We start from the raw sequence: 17,921 nt of genomic DNA, 5'->3' as shown, positions 1-17,921 counted from the left end.
ATTGCTGATGGTCTTCAGGCTTGAGGCATCAGCCAACCTGATGCAGGCCCCTTTCCCCACCTGCAAAGGTCATTAATGTCACTTCAGTGCAACACTTTATTGCCATTTGCTTCGTTTGGACCCCTTGTCGCCGAAACCAAAGGTCCTGTAGGTTCAGCCACTGCCTTAGACCATAGATGGGCAGTCTCTGAAGGTCCTCACTGGTGATTATGGCACATGATTTGGTTTTGCCAATGCAGCCCTTCCAAACATCCTCTTTTCTTCTGTTTTATGTGTGAGCCACCCTATGCATCCCCTGTTGACACTGGCTGAAACGCAAAGGTTGCATGGAGCAAAGTGTTTCAGGAGGAGATGGTCAAGACCAGCTCTGTCCATCCTGGTTTCAGCTTGTTGGAAAGTCTGGCCTCGCTCTGGGTGCACAGAGCTTTCTAACTGTGCACAAGTAGATGCAATAGCAGAGCCGAGCTGCTTCGTATCTCACATGCATCTGTGTACCCGTACGTACACCCTGGAGACCCCTCCGGTGTCTTCTCCCAGTCACGCATGTCCTCTGGGCCACTTGTGCTGGCCATGTGCCAGGTTGGCCGTGCCCATGAGTGGATGTGCAGTGCCAGGGGTGAGAGCTGCCTCTCTGGGACATGCGAGGGGTGATGGAGGATTGCTGCTGTGGGGAGGTGCTGGCACCCCAACTTGTGGTTCTGCAATTACAGCGGGAGATGGAGAGCAGAAGGCACTGCTCAGGGGATCAGCCTTCCCTTTGACAGTCCCCAGCAGAGGGCAATAGAAGCAAATGGAAGAGACAAGACCTTGCAAGTGATGCACAAGAGGAGCAGTTTCAAGCTGGAGCGACCTGTGAGCAGTGCAAGCAGAGTGATGTGCAAACGGGAGCGATGTGCAAACGGGAGCGATGTGCAAGAGGGGGCAACATGCAGACAGAGCGATGTGCAGTGGGAGCAGCGTTTGGGGGTCTTGAGAAGGAGATCAAAGCAAAACAGAGCAATTCAAGGATATTTTGGTAGGAGTTAAAGCAAAACAATGCTTTCATAAATCCAAAATTAATTGCTTTGGGTTTGGATGGAGAAGGAAAGGGAGATATTTAACCCTTTTGTTTAAACTTTCCTGATTTTAGGTCAGTTTTTAAGTGAAAAGTGCTGTTGTGATGGGCATGGCTGAACACCTCCAGGGAAAGGTGCTGGAAGGAAAGGCACTGACAGTTCCCAGCACTGATTACATTCCGCCCAATCAATTTGTGTGATTGAACCAAGCTCAGTTTCTGGGTCTCTTTCTGGATGCTCTTGGTCTCTTGGAGAGCAAATTCTGCCATAGCCACATGTGCCTGGAGACTTTGGGTGCTGACTTCTGCCCTGGCCAAGGGGATGAGCTGGGCTGGGGCTGGTGCTGCCCACAAGCTCTCTTCTGCCCTGCAAAGGGAAAACGATAGCGGGCTGTGGGGGGAAGCAGTAGGGAAGCAGGGCAGAGGTGGGCAGAGGCAGGCAGAGCATCCCTTCCACCTCCCTGCTGCTGGACCAGCTCAGGCAAGAACCTCTGCCCCACTGCATTATTGCTCCCTGTATGCTCCTGCCTGGCTTGGCAGGGATTCACATCCCACTTGCAGGTTTTCTACATATGGGTTTTCAGCTTTTTTGTCCCAAACTGCTTGGAATTACACAGGGATGTTTTAGCAAGAGAAGCTTTCCATGGCAGGAACATGACCCTGAAGATACCCTCCCAGCCAGGACAAGACATCTGCACAGACACTGCAGGGAAGTCTTTCCTGGCAGTATTCCCACCTGGATGCAGAGCCGAGACCTGGTCTTTTTTGGGGAAAAAATGCAATTATTTCAAAAGGAAGGGCAAAGTCCATGTGGGAGGGGGCTGTGAGTGCTAGGAAGCAGCACCCCACCTGGATGCAGGGTGCCCAGGAGGGCCAGACACCCTAGCAAGCAGCTGGGGAGGTTATTTGGGCAGAGACCCACACCATGGTGTGGCTACTGTGGTGCAGGGCCGGGGGCAAAGCCTTGGGGAAAAGGCCATTTTTGGGGGAGGCTGGGATAGGCCTTTTGTTGAGATGCTGCTGCTTGGAGAGGGCACAGCCGGACTCCAGCCCTAAAGGAGAAGAACAAAAGGGCTCCACCACCTTTGCTCCACAGAGCCCCCCGACCCGCCTCATTAAACCCCTCCTTGCTGAGACAAGCAAGGTGCAATCTCCACATCTTGGTGTTATCTCCCCATCTGCCTCCTCTCCTGCCACACTTCCAGATGCTCCTTATCTCCTCTCACCTTCCCCAGAAACCCAGCGTGCTTCTCCCGCTCCCCCAGCTGGAGGCAGAGACGGCTGCCCGTGCTGAGACTCTCTACCTGTGATCTCCCTGGCTCTTATCTGCTGCCAGGAGTTTTGATTCAGCCCCTGTCTCAAAGTCAAACGGATTTCTGGCAGGGCGAGCGCAGCAGTCGGAGCGAAGGTCAGCGGCGGGGAGGCAGGCGGGGACCGTGCTCTCCCCCTCCGCCCCGCTCGAGCCAATTCTCCAGGTAGCGCCTATCCCCATTTATTCTCCAACATTATCAATTACATTTGGATTATTATTACTCATTCAAGCCAAAGTGAGTTGCAGACAGCTATTTCCTAATGGGGAAATGTTACAGGCGACTTATTAACGAACAATGCATCATTAAGGGGGGAGAGCTTCAAAGGCTCATAAATGCATTTCAAAGGACACAATGCGAGCGGAGCCTGCAATCGCATATCTGGGGGACATGGGCAAAATTTGTAACAAGGAATACACTGGGCCCAATGTAATTAACTAATTCTCGATCAAAGGGGTTTTAGAACTGAATGGTCAGGGAATTCAATTATGGGTTTCTAATGAACCACTGTGTGCCAAGGCAGGGATGTTTTCTCCTGGAAAAGCAGGGCTGGGGATCAGGACTGGGATTTCCAGGGAGGTTTGGGGAGAGAAGCACCAGAAAAGTTCATCCCAGGTGGATTTGGCACGGGGCGGGCAGAGTGATGCACCGTGGAGGGAGGCACTGTCCAGGTCCCCCGTGACAACTGCCTGTCCCGGAGACGGCCCACGTGGTGGGACGTTTACCCTGCATCTGATTTTTGGCAGACAGACAGATCTTTGGAAGCCAAGGCTGGTGGAAGGGGCTGGGGAACGCAGCTCCCTGGCCCCCAGGAGGGCAGGATGGCTGCACTGGGGCTGGCACCACCTGGTCCCCTCCCTGGAAAACCTGGGCAAGGGAGATTTCCTCCTCTGCTGTCTGAATCCAGCCTCCAGTAAAAATAACGTCATTCTCTGTTTATGAAAGGAGCATCTTCTAGTCCTGCACTAGTTTCTTTTATTATAGAAAGTTGGTTTGCTCACTTTACAAAGGGAAATGTATTATGAATTTTCCCTTCATTCCCCTCCTTTTTTTTTCCACGTTTAACAACCGATTTGTGTGTTGCATGAAAGTTACACAGTTCTTTAGATGCATTTGCTATTTTATTTTCTTTCATTCAAAAATATGTCAGTAATCTTTTTGTTAACATGAAAGATAAAGGATTAGTAATGCAAGATGCAGTTTTCTTGTAACCTTCTTGAAAGCAGACTATAGTTTCTTATCTGGCTCTAACATTCATTTTCCTGAAAAAAAAAAAAAAAGACTTCTTAAAATGAAATAAACTATATTCGATTCAGATGAGCAGCGCTAGCAAAGAAATTTATTGCAGCTGGCAGAATGGAGCAGCTGCACAACAGTCCCTCTGTCACAGCAGTGAGTACCTTTCCAAGAAAACAACACACACACGTACATGTGCACACACACGTGCATGGTCTGCACGGAAAATGCTGCTGTGAGGAGAAAGCACCATGACCAAGCTTTGCACTGATATCCCAAGATATCCCAAGATATGCCTGTCCAGCTGACTCCAGCAGCTGCAACACTTGCCTCGGGGACATCCAGGAGCAGGACTCTGCTAGCATGTCCCAAACTGGAGCTGGGCCACCCATTTCCTGGGCTTCCTGCTCATTGCAGTTGTGTGGCAGTGGGCTGCCTGCCTGCTACTCGCTGTGTGCACCACCACAGCCCTTCTGGGTTTGGCCCAGAAATGCTTGTCAGCTGGGGTGTCTTCCTGGGCCATGACGGTGCTGGGTGTCCTGCATGCCCTGGAGACTACAGAGGCCAAGAAGGAGGAAAGTGGTAGTTTTTTTTAATGCTGAATGTCCCTTGAGAAAGGTTTCTAATGGAGCCATACATTTGAAGGAAGGTTTTCTCTGCCAGCAGTTCATGAGTCCAGCAGGTCACTGTGGTGGTCACAAGCACAGCCCCAAACCATCTGATGGGCTGTGGAGCAACTCAGGGTGTGACACATATAGGCAGTGCCCACCGCAGCCTCCTCCTGCTGACGAGCCGAGGCACAACACTCTAGCTAGCACTTGCAAGCTGAGCCGTGCACTTTGGCCTCTTCTGGGCTGTCTCTGCCATCCCCTTTAGTCTCCAGCAATTTCCATCTCAGCATCTTCTGCCCACAGCTCATGAGCAAGCAGGGTTTTGCAGCACTTCTGGCTCCTGATTACTTATTTGAGCAACACCGGGTCTCCAGGAGATCCCACCTTGCAATACCCCACCTGTCTTGGCTGAGATCTTCCTCTCCTCCCCACTGGCTGAGGACAGGAACTCCTGTTTTTGGCTGTGCAAACTGGTCATGGCAGGCAGGGAGGAAAGAACGCAGAAAAATGCCAGAGAGGGGAAAAGAGAGATGGGGAGAGGAGGAGGAGGTGTGGGAGCACCAGGGGACAGTGCAAGGGGCTACCAGGGACCAGCAGGTCTTTGAGCATCACCTGCTGAAGCAAACAACTTAAATTTGATGGAGTTGGTTTCTTTGTAGACGCAGAGAATGAAAGCAAACACAGGGTGAGTGGGGGCTGGTTTTCGCAGCACTGAACTTCTCTGGTCAAAAAACCCACTGCTCTCTTCCACCAGCCTGACAGCTCTGCAAGGGTTAAATCATTATATAAAATGACAGATTTCTACAGCAATTAGCTAATGGGTCCTCAGCATGTAAAACAAAGTACTTTTGCCCCATCAGGTGGATTTGGTTATTATTGAGTTAGCATAATAAGGAGCCAGTGTTTGCAACTTTGTTTATAACCCCATTTGCAGGGAATGCTTTGTTTTGCTCCAGAGAAACTTGATATTTTCTATTGCTGATGGAAATAATGATTTCTGTCGCACACAACATGGATTGCATTCTGCACCTTTTGCAGGGCTTAACAATTAAAAAAAAGAGCGTCATCTTTTGGGCTGAAATCTTTGCCTTTAGAGTTTAATGGGTCTCTTGTCCTGTGCTAACATATCTGTGGTTTCATTTGAGGAAAAGTGTGTTTTCATATCAAAGGAGTGCCCCCCCCACTGACCCAGCCTTCCCTTCCCCCCTCTCTGCCCCAGCACACACGCTATTTTAATATTTCATATATTTCATAAGCTTTTATGCCTCTAAAAGAGAAGTGAATTTGTGGAGAGTTGAGCTCTCCAGAGCTGTACTTCAGAGCTGGGAAGTAATTCAGGGTGAAGCCTGTATTAATCTCAGGTGAGAGAGATATTTAAATTCAGGCTACCAGTGTGAATATAAAATGGGGATCTCTTTACAAAAATTTCAAATTGTAATATGCAAAGCTTAAAGAAAAGAAACCCCAAGGGAACAGCTTTCTTCTAGAACATTTTGTTCCAACCATCATCTCTTTACCTTTATTTTTTTATTTAAAAACCCTCCCTTTGCCATTTTGTATTTTTAAATTAAATCTTTCAGTTTTTAAAATGAAATTCTTTATTGCTGGGAGATAGTGGCGGGGGGGTGGGGAACGTAAGTGCCTGCCTGTGAAAAATGGTGCATGGGCCCAAATTTTAGCTGGAGCAGAAGAAACAGTGACCAGCGGGGAAATAAAGCCCTGTCTGGTTGGCCCCATGTGTCCCCAGGAATGTGGGGCCATCTGCCACCTCCCCACTTGGGGGATGCTGCCTGCACCCTGCTTTTGGGGCAGCTGCCAGGCAGGAGAGGAGCCGAAATTTCTGCTTGGAGGGAAGGGAGAGGCAGCACAGCCCTGTCCATGCCATCCTCCTCCAAAAGCCCTGTGGCAGCAGTTGGCTGAGCTGGTCCTTCACCATTAGCGCCTGGTGCAGGTTCAGCCTTCTCCTTCTAAGTAGATAAAATTTTAATATCGATTTGTGATCCTAGGCAATGGAATTTATTTGCGTGCATTTTGGTAGGGGAAGGGATTAGCTGGCAGATGTCTGCGCCTGGCATATTGAGCCATACAACCTAAACCCTGCAGTACCACTCCTGGGAGAGCCCCGTATTTGCATCCATGGCAAAATTCTCAGGCTGCAACCAGCTCCCAGGTCAGGAGAAATGGTGACAGATGACATGCTATTATCAGCTCTGTCAATTAATTAATTTATACATTATGCTTATGAGGGTGATATACTGAGCCATTCTAGATTAAGTGTCTCAATTAAGTCTTTAATTTAGATTTAATAAGTAAGTTATTATATGTTAATAAAAGATCAATTAGTTGTTAAAAGAGCATTGATCCAGGTACAATAAGTGTGTCAGGGAGACATCAAGCTGACATTGAAGAGACCAGGAGAAGCGTGCACAACATGTGTACAATTAGGTTTTTAATATAGTCAGACTGGAGTGGACACAGAGGCATCTAGCTGGCACTTAACCATAGGTTTGGGATATCGCACCATGCTGTGAAACCTGGCTCTCCACAGGCTGTAAGAGCTGGGGCAGCCAAGTCACACCCAATCCTTTGGTCTCAGTGAAAGCAAGGGTTTCTCCTCGGTGGGATGACCCCAAGGAAGGACCTTCCATCAAAATTGGAAAAGAAGTGTCTCCAAAACAGCTGGTTTTACTGCTTGGTCCTATATAAACTGTGGATCGCAGTGCCTTCCTACGTGCCCGATGCACCTCTCGCCAGGACCCCCTTCCTCTGTGATCCGCGGCTGAGCCCACTCATTCCCATGGGGAAATTTTGGGCGAGCACGGACCGGCTGGGAGCCTGCGGCTGGGCTTCTAGGGGGAGGGGAGGGAAGCGCTGGGCTCCAGCGGAGCCGAGATTTCAGCTGAATATGGATGACATCATTATACGGGTGATCCTTTCAGCAACAGCGAGCTGGGTTTTAAAGTAGCGACCTACAGCATACAAATGATGGGTTTAAAGGAAATAAAAAAAGAGATGATTTGAATAGCATACATTTATAGAAGAAAAGCCTTCCCCCCCCTTCCATTTCTAATATCTTTCTACGGGGCAGGCGCTGTGCATTCAAAAAGAAATTAAAACACTCCTCCTAAATACACTCCAGGCAGTAACAATGGCAAAGTTAAGAAGGTTACGAGACTTAGTTGTCCCAGCAACATGTCATCAAGTTGAAATGAGCAGGAAACACAGATAATGTAAGAAAGAGGAGGGGGGAGGAGAAGAATAAAACCACAGGAGGAAAAATGCCAAGAGATTGAGAAAGAAAAGGGAAACCCCTTTTTATTTGCTGTTTCGTTAGGATGAATCTGATTTTATAGTCTCTAAAAGAGGCTAAAATATAATCTCCTTTTATGTAATGCATGTGCTAGGAAAATGTGTCATCAGCAATTCTTCTGTACCCTACAGCAATATTCAAAAAATTAGCAGGGATATTCAAGTCAAGCTACAAAGAAAAACAAACGGAAGACTCACATTTCAAGCCTGAGCTGTCATTTAAGAACATTTTCAACTTTTTATTAACCTTTTTGATTGTCCCTTATGATTTCTCTCTGCCACAGCAGAAGAGCTCGGAGTTTCAAAAGGAAGACAAAGCACACGAGAGAAAGAGGTTTGAAAAGCAGGTCTATCTGCCTAGCAAGCCCAGGGCTCTCTCAACTCCTCCAGCATGGCAGGTTTTTGTTCTTGGCACTGTACGTGGGCACAGGGAGAAAGCACTCTTGCCTTGTGCGGTGCAGGGCCTGGCAGAGGACAGAGAAGCGGTGAACAAAGAGAAATGAGAAGCTCACCTGAGCCATAAACTCAAATCCGCCTGGTCAAACATAGGCTAGTTATCCTTATTCAAGGCACCAGCCCAGTGCTAAGGCTGTATGGCACATCAACACCAGTTTGCTTGCATCTTACAAGGACAAATCCAAGTGTCACGGGAGTCTACAGCTTTTGGTGGACATCTCTCCAAAGCCTTGGGCGTTTGTATGGTGCTCATCAGTGCCCACCAGTCCTGTGTCCTTCACATGTATGTTGGTTGTGGGGTGCCCCAGAAGGACACATGTCCGGTCATTGACTTCATGTTGGCATCTCCCCTTGATGTTGAGGTCTGATCCCTCGTTAGAGTCACTAGGCAAAACTTTAATTAAAACAGTAATTAATCAATCAATCACGCACTCAGCCTCATCTGCGGTCACTGCGGGAAACTCGGGGCTGCTGAGAAGCAGGCTGCTTACTTTACTCCCCAAACAGAGGGCACTGGAGTAGTTGGCAGCTACAAGGGGATATTGATAGTGGAAGAAATGGAGCTGAACTGGGAGAAACTTGTGCTGACTGTCAGTAATGAGTTTCCAGTCGCAGCATGAGGAGGCTGTGGAGGAACCCCTCTACCAGCACACCGAGCACAGCATCCCCCAGACTGAACCCTTCCTGGAGAGGAGCTAGTTTTATGCTGAGATCGGTGAGTGATGAAGAGGATTAAACACTGTGCTGTGGGGGAATGGACTTCATGGTCCCAGAGAGCTTTTCTAGTTATATGTCCCTGAAGGAGGACTGAGGAACCCAATTTTATGCACTGCTTTTAAAAAATCTTGATACAGGCTTTTTTTTTGTGTGTACCTCCAAATTCATGACACCCCTTAAGTCCCTCAGCTACATTTTAAAACCTCAGCGGTATGTCTTAGCACGTGCCTTGCTGAGATATTTTTGGTGCTTGTACATTACATGTAACCACCCGAAATTATTCTGCTCTCTGATAAAAAATCTCTCCTCTCTCCTTCCCACCCTTTTCTTCCACAAAAATATTTATTTGTTGTGTTTTTTTTTTTTTAATTGTCTTTTGCTGTGGCTTCTTGTTGTGGATTATATTCTAAAGCAAGGATTGATTTAGTTAATTGATGGAAAGCTTTGCCTGTGAGGATTTCATAATCCTTGCTATTTTATCTTTGCAATAATTGCTATGTTTGTGATTATTTCAAAGGACTAAGAAAAAGCAGACAACAAGAAAACAAGCTCATCCACTCCTATTTTGCAGCTTCTCCAGGCACCGGGGTGGGCTCCTCATCCGCAACATGTTCTCTGTGCAGCAGCTCAGGGAAGACAACCAAGCAATGCACGGGGTGAGATGCTGGGGAAGGATGAGGACCTGGGGACCCCAGGGCAGGCAAAGCTCTGTCATAAAGATCACTTAGGACCTTGGTGGCATGGTGACACTGAGGACTGAAGGCCATCCTTCTGGGGAAGGACGGGGAATAGCCACCAAGGAGACCTGAGGATCCTGCAGCCATATGTATAGCCACACTTGGCCAAGGACAGTGCCACTGTGTAACTGCACCAGGGTGAAGGAGAATGAAAGAGATGCCCCCCTTCACACTGTCTTGCTGCTGGGATGACATTGTCACAACATCACATGTCCATGCAAAAAGGGCAAGGGCCTGCCCCATGCATCTGCACCTCTTCTGGACAGAAAGGGAAAAGGTTTGTTCCTGCCCATGCAAAGGCAAGTGTGATGGTGCTGCTGAAAAGCTGCCTTTTTGGTAAAAAGGGTAGCATTTATGTCCTTCTGGCTTTGGGCCAACTGTGAATCCCTGTGGGCTTAGATCTGATGGAGAAGATGATGGTGCCACATGAGGACACTGGATGCAAAGCCATGCTTGTGTTTGCTGTGAGACTTTGGAGGTGAGGCCATGTTGGTGTTTACCATGGGATGTCAGGTGTGAGGCCACACTGGTGTTCACCATGAGACAACGGACATGAGGCCACGTTGATGCTTGCCGTGGGATGTTGGATGTGAGGCCACACTGGAGTTCACCGTGGGACATTGAACATGAAACCACACTGGTGTTTGCCATGGGACATTGGACCTGAGGCCACACTGACGTTCGCCGTGGGACACCGGATGCACAGCCATGCTGGTGTTGTTTGCCAGCTGGCCGCTGGAGGCTGCTGCTGTCTTTGCAGTCACCGGCAGCTGCCTGCAATCCCTGAGCACCCACTGGCAGCTCTGCCCAGCAAGCACAGCCTAGACATAGAGTACCGTGGAGGCCACCTGGGCCTCCTCCAGCAGCCCAGGGCAGAGCAGGGCCGGGAAGCATCCTCCCTCTCTTTCTTTCCTTCATAGGAAGGAAGGCAACAGGCTGGGAAGGGATCCTAGGATGGGAGAGGGGTCCCTGGGCCATACTTTGAAGAAGGAGGATGGTCTTCTAATTTATCAGTGCCCAGGTGGTTTTTTATAAGAAATACAGACTTTTCAATGCTCTCTGTATATTTTCTTAGATTTAGAAGCTGTTAAAAAAGGGTCACAGCCCTAGTATTATAGAAATCCCTGATAGAATGCCAGGGCCCTGAGTGTACTAATACACCTTAATTGTCCTGAGCAGGCTCACCTGGGACCCTGTCCCACACACCCTGCTGTCCATAGGCTCAGGAGCTCATTTAAGCCCAGACCTGGGCATTTACTTGTGGCTTGGATCATGCTGTAGGTGTGCTTGTCTCCAGTCTTGCCTCTCTCCTGGGTAGGTCTTGAATGTATGTTGTATTTAGCTTGTTTCTGCCCCATCTTCTGAAGGGACTCTGTGGATGGAGCCCGGACCTGATCCATCCCCTCATTGTGTCAGGGACTGTTGATGGACCCTGTTGATGGACACTTGTCTCTGTGGTGCTGAGGAACTGTGCCTTGGTGGGCGAAGGCACTGCCTGTGCTGGGGTCACCCTTGGCTCCTAGCTCGTCCCACCTTGCACAGCAGTACTGCTACCTGCTGTGTAGTACTAGATACAACCTGATTGTGGCTGCCGTGCTGTATGCACCTTGCTGCTGAGGAACCTGGTTTTCCTTCAACCTAAGAAGCTCTCACTACTTCAAGTTCATGGGTGAGAAAGATAATCTAGATAGGGCACATTCTGGAAGCTACTGTATTTAAAGCTTGGGTGTGAAGCAAACTCCAAGTTGGATATCCAACATGGAGACCTGACTTCTGTGGACATGGTTTCACTCATGCTTCCATGTTCCAGCTGCTTTTTATGCATGCATCAAGCTGATGCTTCTGGTGACATCCCACTAGCCTCCTGCCTTAAACCTGCTCTGTCTGTGAGAGATCAAAGTCCATTCTAAGGTGTTTTCCTAAAAATTTGACAGTGACCAAAGGTGTGCTGAGACTTGTTCCATGTTGTGACTAATAGTCATTCCACTGTAATTAGAAAAAGGTGGTGCCCACAGGGAACGCCAGTCACCTGGGTTCCCTGATGTCATCTGGAGAAATAAGAAGGGAATGATGTGCTGGTTTTCAAGAGTTTCCATGAACATGGTGAGTGCAGACTAGGGAGGAGATCATAAAAATCAGTTAATAATTGTTTCAGACATAGAGGACACAAAGTCCTGAAAAGATTACATAGCTTGTAAGGGTGCTGGTAACTCGCATTTATCTGCTTGACTGTTGGGATAATGTTTTCCTCCATGGGCTGGGAGGGACAATCTCACTGAAAGGTATCAGTGCATACTAAGTTTAAGGAAAACACTTTTGTAGTTCTCCAACCTCTATAACCTAGGTTTTGATGATTTCCTTTGAATCAGTCCTCTGGGCTTTTTTGCCTGTTATAATTTGATCAAGCCCCTGGAATACATGAGAAAACTCCTTAAATTACACAGGACTCACATCTCTCAACAAAATGCCTTCAGTGTATGGAGTCTGCCAAGCTTTCAGCAATTGCAGGTGATGTTTCCCACCTTCTCCTAAGTGTCCTCTCAATCTCAGCCTCTCCGTGTCATCTTGGTCTGGTTTGTAACCAGCTCCTTCAGGTGTGCACCTTGTCTGCACCTGGTGTGGTGGGTGTATGGTTGCTGGGTGTATGCTCAGTGGCAGTGAGCAGCAGGGAAGCAGGAGTGGGGCAGTGGGATTTGGGGTCTCTCCCAGCCCCTCTGCGAGGCAGAACTATGCAGGGATTGAGAGCTCAGGGCACAGGAGGGGGCCTTCATCAGTCTGAGTAGGCTGGATTAGCTCCTAGCAATACTTACTGGGTCAGCCCCCTCCTGCTGCTGCTTTGTATACATGTTCCTGGTGCTAAATCCAGGGAAGCAAAGTCTGGTGATGTGACTGCAGGAATGGAGCTCAGCTTGATCAGCTCCTAAGCCCAGTTGCTGAAGTCCTGTGTTTTTCCTAAACCTGTAAGGGCTGCAATTGCTCAAGACACTCCTGAGGTTAAGACCTGCCTAACACCTGGGCAGCTGTGCATTAAAATCAGCTGCTGTACCTGGAAGAAAGTAGTATCAGGCTTATCTTTGGGTCCTAATCCTCAGGATCCCCTCCCTCAATGAAAGTAATGTTAGCACCAGGGCAAAATGTTGCATCAACTGTCAGGCACAGATCCTACAGCTCTACATGGGAAGGGACTAACAAACATGGCTCTAATAAAGAAAACTGGGCTTTTCTTAATGTACTAGGATGCCTCAGCCCAGAGTTTTGTCAAAATGCTTTGGGAATCAATCTCAAAAAGCAAGATTTTGGGTGCTGAAGGTAAGGGTGGAAATGGGTGCTGCGATGGTGCAGTGTAGAGGCTGAATTTGGAAGAAAAGGAGATTTTTTTTTTTTTTTAATTGAGAGGGATGCTTTGGACTGTAAATCCACAGGGCAAGTGGGAGAGCAGCTAGTAAGAAGCTTGAGGGTCTAAGGCCATGCTCTTGGCACAGGTTACACCTAGGGATGATCGGGTATTTCCTCTTCGGCTACTTAACTAGTAGGTCCCCCTCAATGGATGGAGGTCTCCAAGATCATTGATCTTGGGTCCCTGCCAGTCAACTGCAGATGGATCCCAGAGGTATTTAGTCCACCATGGCCTCTCTCATGTCCCCTAGATGCGAAGTTGTTTCCAATACCTGTAGCAAATAGATGATGTCCTCAGGTCTCTGTGCACTGATGGTGATCTCCTGAACTTCTGGCTTTGCTCCCAGAGCTGATCCTGACTTGGAGGTGACCAGGGAGGGATTTTATGAATAAAAATAAAATAGGCTGCTGGAATCTGTGTTGAGAAAGACTAATCATGACAGGTAGTGGAGGCTCATGTGGTTATTCTGCCAACGCCATGAGAGACTTGCTCCTTCCAGCATCTCTCTGGCAATATACCATAACAGAACCACTCCCATTAAGAAAAACCTGACGTTTGAGGCAGCTTCTTTTCTGGCAGAGCAGAGGGTTTTTTTCCTCAGTGGGAGAAATTTATATGCAAAATAATGGATACAATTGACTCCCTGCCTTTAGGCATCTAGGGTAATAGCTAAAAGAGATGGAGAACACAAGGTAGCAAGCGTGGAGAGCTGCGGTCGGCTAAAGTGAGACATATAACTGCAGAAGCAGATTTACAACAACTTTGTATTCTCAGAGGTAGGGAAGTCTGAGGTCTCTCTATGAGGGGCATCAGATGTCTCTAGTAAGGAAACAGATTCAAAATGGACAGAAGGACGTGTTTCTTTGCACAGTGTATATTTAAGCTACTGGCTTTGTTAGTGCTGGATGATCATCGAATGGGTGTGCTGGGTCTTCTGGATAAATTCCTGGGCTACCTTTGTAAGCTACTGTCCCGTTTGACACAAATGCTAAGCAGGCATGGCATGACATGAGTGGATGGTCCCTACTTGGTCCCAGCAGTATTTTGAATGTCCCAGAGCTGCAAATACCTCTTGCCTTGGAACATAAAGGGGAAAAATGCAATGCATTCCTTGGAAATGCCTTGCTATGCTAAGGGTTAGTCTCTGATCCCACTCTTTGTATGCAGAACTTGCTGCTGGGAGTCCTTAATGTTTGTGCTGCTTCATCTTCCTGGGGTTTGCATCTGGCACTTAAGGCGTGAGCCGTTTCCTGAAAGCCTCAAGCATTTGGGCAGCTGGTTACAGCATGTTTGCATCCACTGCCTGCCAGCATATTCCTCCTTCATGGGTAAGCACTATACAAACGATGGAGAGAGGAATGCTATGGTTTGGAAGTGGCAGCACTGGGGGAAGAAACTGTCCTTCTTTTCATCCAAAGAGGCAGCCCCTCTGATCACAATCTGGTGTTATATGCTGGGGAAGGAGGGAAGCAGGGAGGGAAAACTCATTAAAGACCTTGCTATTGGGAATGGTTGGAGGTCTCATTAGAGTGGGCAAAATGACTTGTTTCCTCTCTGCAGGTTTTTTCCAGGAACTCCGTGGAGGGAAGGAGTTCATTTGAAAACAAATATACATGCCAGCGTGCCTGCAGGGCACACTGTTTCAGCACGGAACTTCTATCCCAGCACCCAGGGAAGAGCTCAGCGGTCGTTTCTGAAAGGGAAACCTAGTAGGTATTTGGGTTTGGCTGTTGCTTCATTTGCCTTGTCTCAAATCATGTGAGCGCTGAATGGGGATGGATGGGTCTCCTCTGCTGGAAACCATGTGCTATGGAAAGAAAAAGGGAAGGAAGAGCTAAAGCGGGGGGGCTGAAACTCCCTTCGCACCACCCTACCTGCACACACGGTGTGCACGCGCACACACTTGCACACGCAATCACTGCAGTAGTACTGTACTCCTGCCAACAGAAAGTTAGAGAGGGGGGAGAGACAGCGAAAGACAGCAAGCATATTTATCAAGTGGCTTGGACCGTAGCCGATTTGAAATATTACTAACCTTGCATTTTCAAATTTGATGCACAACAACCAAGATGCTAATACTTTCCTTAGTTTAGAAAAAAAAATCCTTTCACCCATCTCTTCTAGCCGAAGATTAGGAGAGAAGCTTTAAGAAGATTTAAAAAAAAAAAAAAAATCAACTTCTGAGCAGCGGAAAAAATGGTTTGTGATTCAGGGGCTCCGGGCAATTCATCATGGAAATTGGGTTTCTTAGCCGACATCATGTGAATCCTTTCGGCCCTGTCAACTTTTTAATACATTACATTGAGAATGTAAATCGTGTTGGTGAGGGGGAAAGAAGAGGGGAAAAAAAAAGAGAAAAAGAGATCTTCTTCATTTTGGGTTTAGAGGGGAGGCAGCTTGAGGCCTGTAATTCATATTAACTAAATAATAATACTAAAAAAAACCCCCTCTCTAAATATACAGATATATATATACACCGAGGGAGGAAGGGGGAGGGAAGTGAACAAGACAGACCAAAATTGAAATCATTTTATCCTTTTGAAGGGTGAGTGTTTGAAAGAGGTTTGTTATGGATTTATTTTTATTTTCTTTATTTTTTTTTATTTGGGTTTGTTTTATCCCTTTCTCTGCTTGAGATAGTCTTTCCATCGAAGAGAAGAGCAAAAAGAATGTTTTGGAGGTGGAGGAAGATGGAGGAAACAGAAAAAGGAAAAACTGGAATAAAATTCTGGGATCTTTTCTGAGTTTGGCTGTTTTCTTTGCTCACATGCTATATTATGATGATCTTCATTAACTCTTCAGTGGACAGTGAAGGGAACTAATGCTAATTTGTTGACATATTACAGGGCGTGAAAGTAAAGTACTGGATGGAGAGCCTGCAGGTATTGCTGTGAGATCTCCGAGACTGGGTTGCGTGTACTTTGAAGCATGAACCTTGCAGTGCATTTGCTCTCTGAAGGCATCCTTCTGGAGGTTCAGTACAAGGTATATGCAGCACAAAGGCTCTGCATAAGTCCCTGGATAGGGCTTAGCTACTGTATGGGCTCACAGCTAGCTGGGCAGTGGGGAATCTTCACCAGGCATGTTCTCGTTATACCTTGTTGCTTCCCCTGTGCCTTGAAATACTCTCAGTATTAGAAAAGTGGGATTGATCATCTAGAAGAGTCAGGGAAAACACAGAGCATCTGACCTTGTCGCGGGGGGAGCCTTTATTTTTTTCTTCATTGGATGATGCAACATGGTGATTGAGACATATTTTATACCAGTCATAAAATAATTCAGGTTGGAAGGGACTTCTGCAGGTCTCTACACAGATGTCTTGCTCAGAGCTTGGCAGGCTTCTACATCCAAAACCTCTCTGGGCAAGGGCAACTCTAGAAGAAGACAGTGAAACAGGTGTGAAAGCAGTCATGTCAAGAAGGATAATAGCAAATAGGACAAAGAATTGAATGGTTTCAACTCAAGTTATGAGAATTTAGAAGGCTCCTTCAGTACCCTCAGAGAGGGGAAAATGGCTGGAAGTGGGAACTGTAGCTGGAGTACATCTAGAAAGATCAGGAAAACAAGCTTATTTGCTCTGCTAAAAACTTCTTGGAAAGCATCTGAAAAGATTAAGCCACTCTTCTTAGAAAAGCCACAGTGATGCTCCCACTCTGAAATGCAGTTGTCAGTTTGGATGCCTGCTACAGGCAGAAGACGGTGCAGAGACAAAAAAGTGCAGAGACAGACCAAAAAAACATTGTAGAGGCTGGGGAAAACATTGCAGCTGGACAGAGTGTCTGGGTCTCTTTTCCTTTAGGAGAAAGGAAATAAGAAAGGTGTCCAAAATATCAGATAGTACACAAAAAGGAGAACTGGAGCACAAGGGACAAAGGCATGGCTGGTGGATCTGATAGTGGCTTTGAGCTGATAACACAATGTGTTTTTGTTAGCAGTGTTTCCTCTGCAAAGCAACACTCAAGTGGAGCATTTTGACAGTATCACCAGTATGGCACATGTGACCCTGGGCTTGGGTGTATGCTGTCATGTTTTCAGGAGGATCCAGCATCCAAGTAACTGCTGTCTGGGGGGCAGCTCCTTTGAGAAGGGCTGTTAGTGACTAGTTAGGACAGAGGTGTGTTTTAACCAGCTAAGTAAGTTCAACGCTTTCCAGGTAACAACATCTAACGGTTCACCCCCTCTCCCTTTGCATTTCAGCTATAACAGGAAGGAGAGAGGTCTTTCCACCTCTCCCAAGGGAGAACTGCTTTATCACTGGTGCCTTCCTTGCTCAGCATCTGCATAAGTCCTGAAATACTGATGTAAAGCTGAATGTGTTCCCTTTACTGAGAAATGTGATTTATTAAATGCAATTTAACTCTATTTAAATAGTGCCCTAAAAACAAATATAAATTCTATTTGGTTAAGAATCCTCAGTTTTATTCCCCTTTTGCACTGCTAGAATCAGGTGCTACTCCTTGTAGCTCAGATTTGCAACATGATAACTGACAGCAAACAGTGATCCTTCCATTTTCCTAGAGACACTTGCAGGTAAATTTGTCGATACACACATGAGGACTATGCAGTTATGCAAATTTGGGGGGTTGCTATTAATAATGCACAAGGAAGAGACTGGGTGAAGGTGCTTCACGCAGTTGTTATTTTTATGCCTAAGAATATTCCTGCATGTGATTTTACTGAATACTAGACTATAGTCAAGCAGCTGATATCATCAGGGCATTATTTAGCTGGTGTCTGAAGTTGAGTACAGCATTTCCAGAGGGGTTTTCTGGGCCTGGTGTCCTTCAGAAAGAATTCATTTCCCTTTTTTCTGCTCCCAGACCTGTACTTTTCCACAGCTGCAGTTCTGCTCTTGGAAAACAGCCCTTCTCCTGTCTCACTCCCATTTGGGCATTGCACCCAGGCCCAGAACCTAATCCTGGATGTCTCTAACTCCTGCCAAGAACCTGGGCTGCCCCACCTTTAAAAGGCTCCAGAAGGGTGAAACCAACACTCTGTGAGAGTAGACTCAAAAATATCTGAGTAGATGGAAACTTCATTGATGGGATCACCTCTGAGAGTCTGGAGAAATGATTTGCAGCCTCTCTCTGTGTG

Source organism: Platalea leucorodia, assembly GCF_965183815.1.
Source record: "Platalea leucorodia genome assembly, chromosome: 8".
Classification (NCBI taxonomy): Eukaryota; Metazoa; Chordata; class Aves; order Pelecaniformes; family Threskiornithidae; genus Platalea; species Platalea leucorodia.
The sequence above is the reverse complement of the archived record's forward strand: the minus strand, read 5'-3'. Positions refer to the sequence as shown.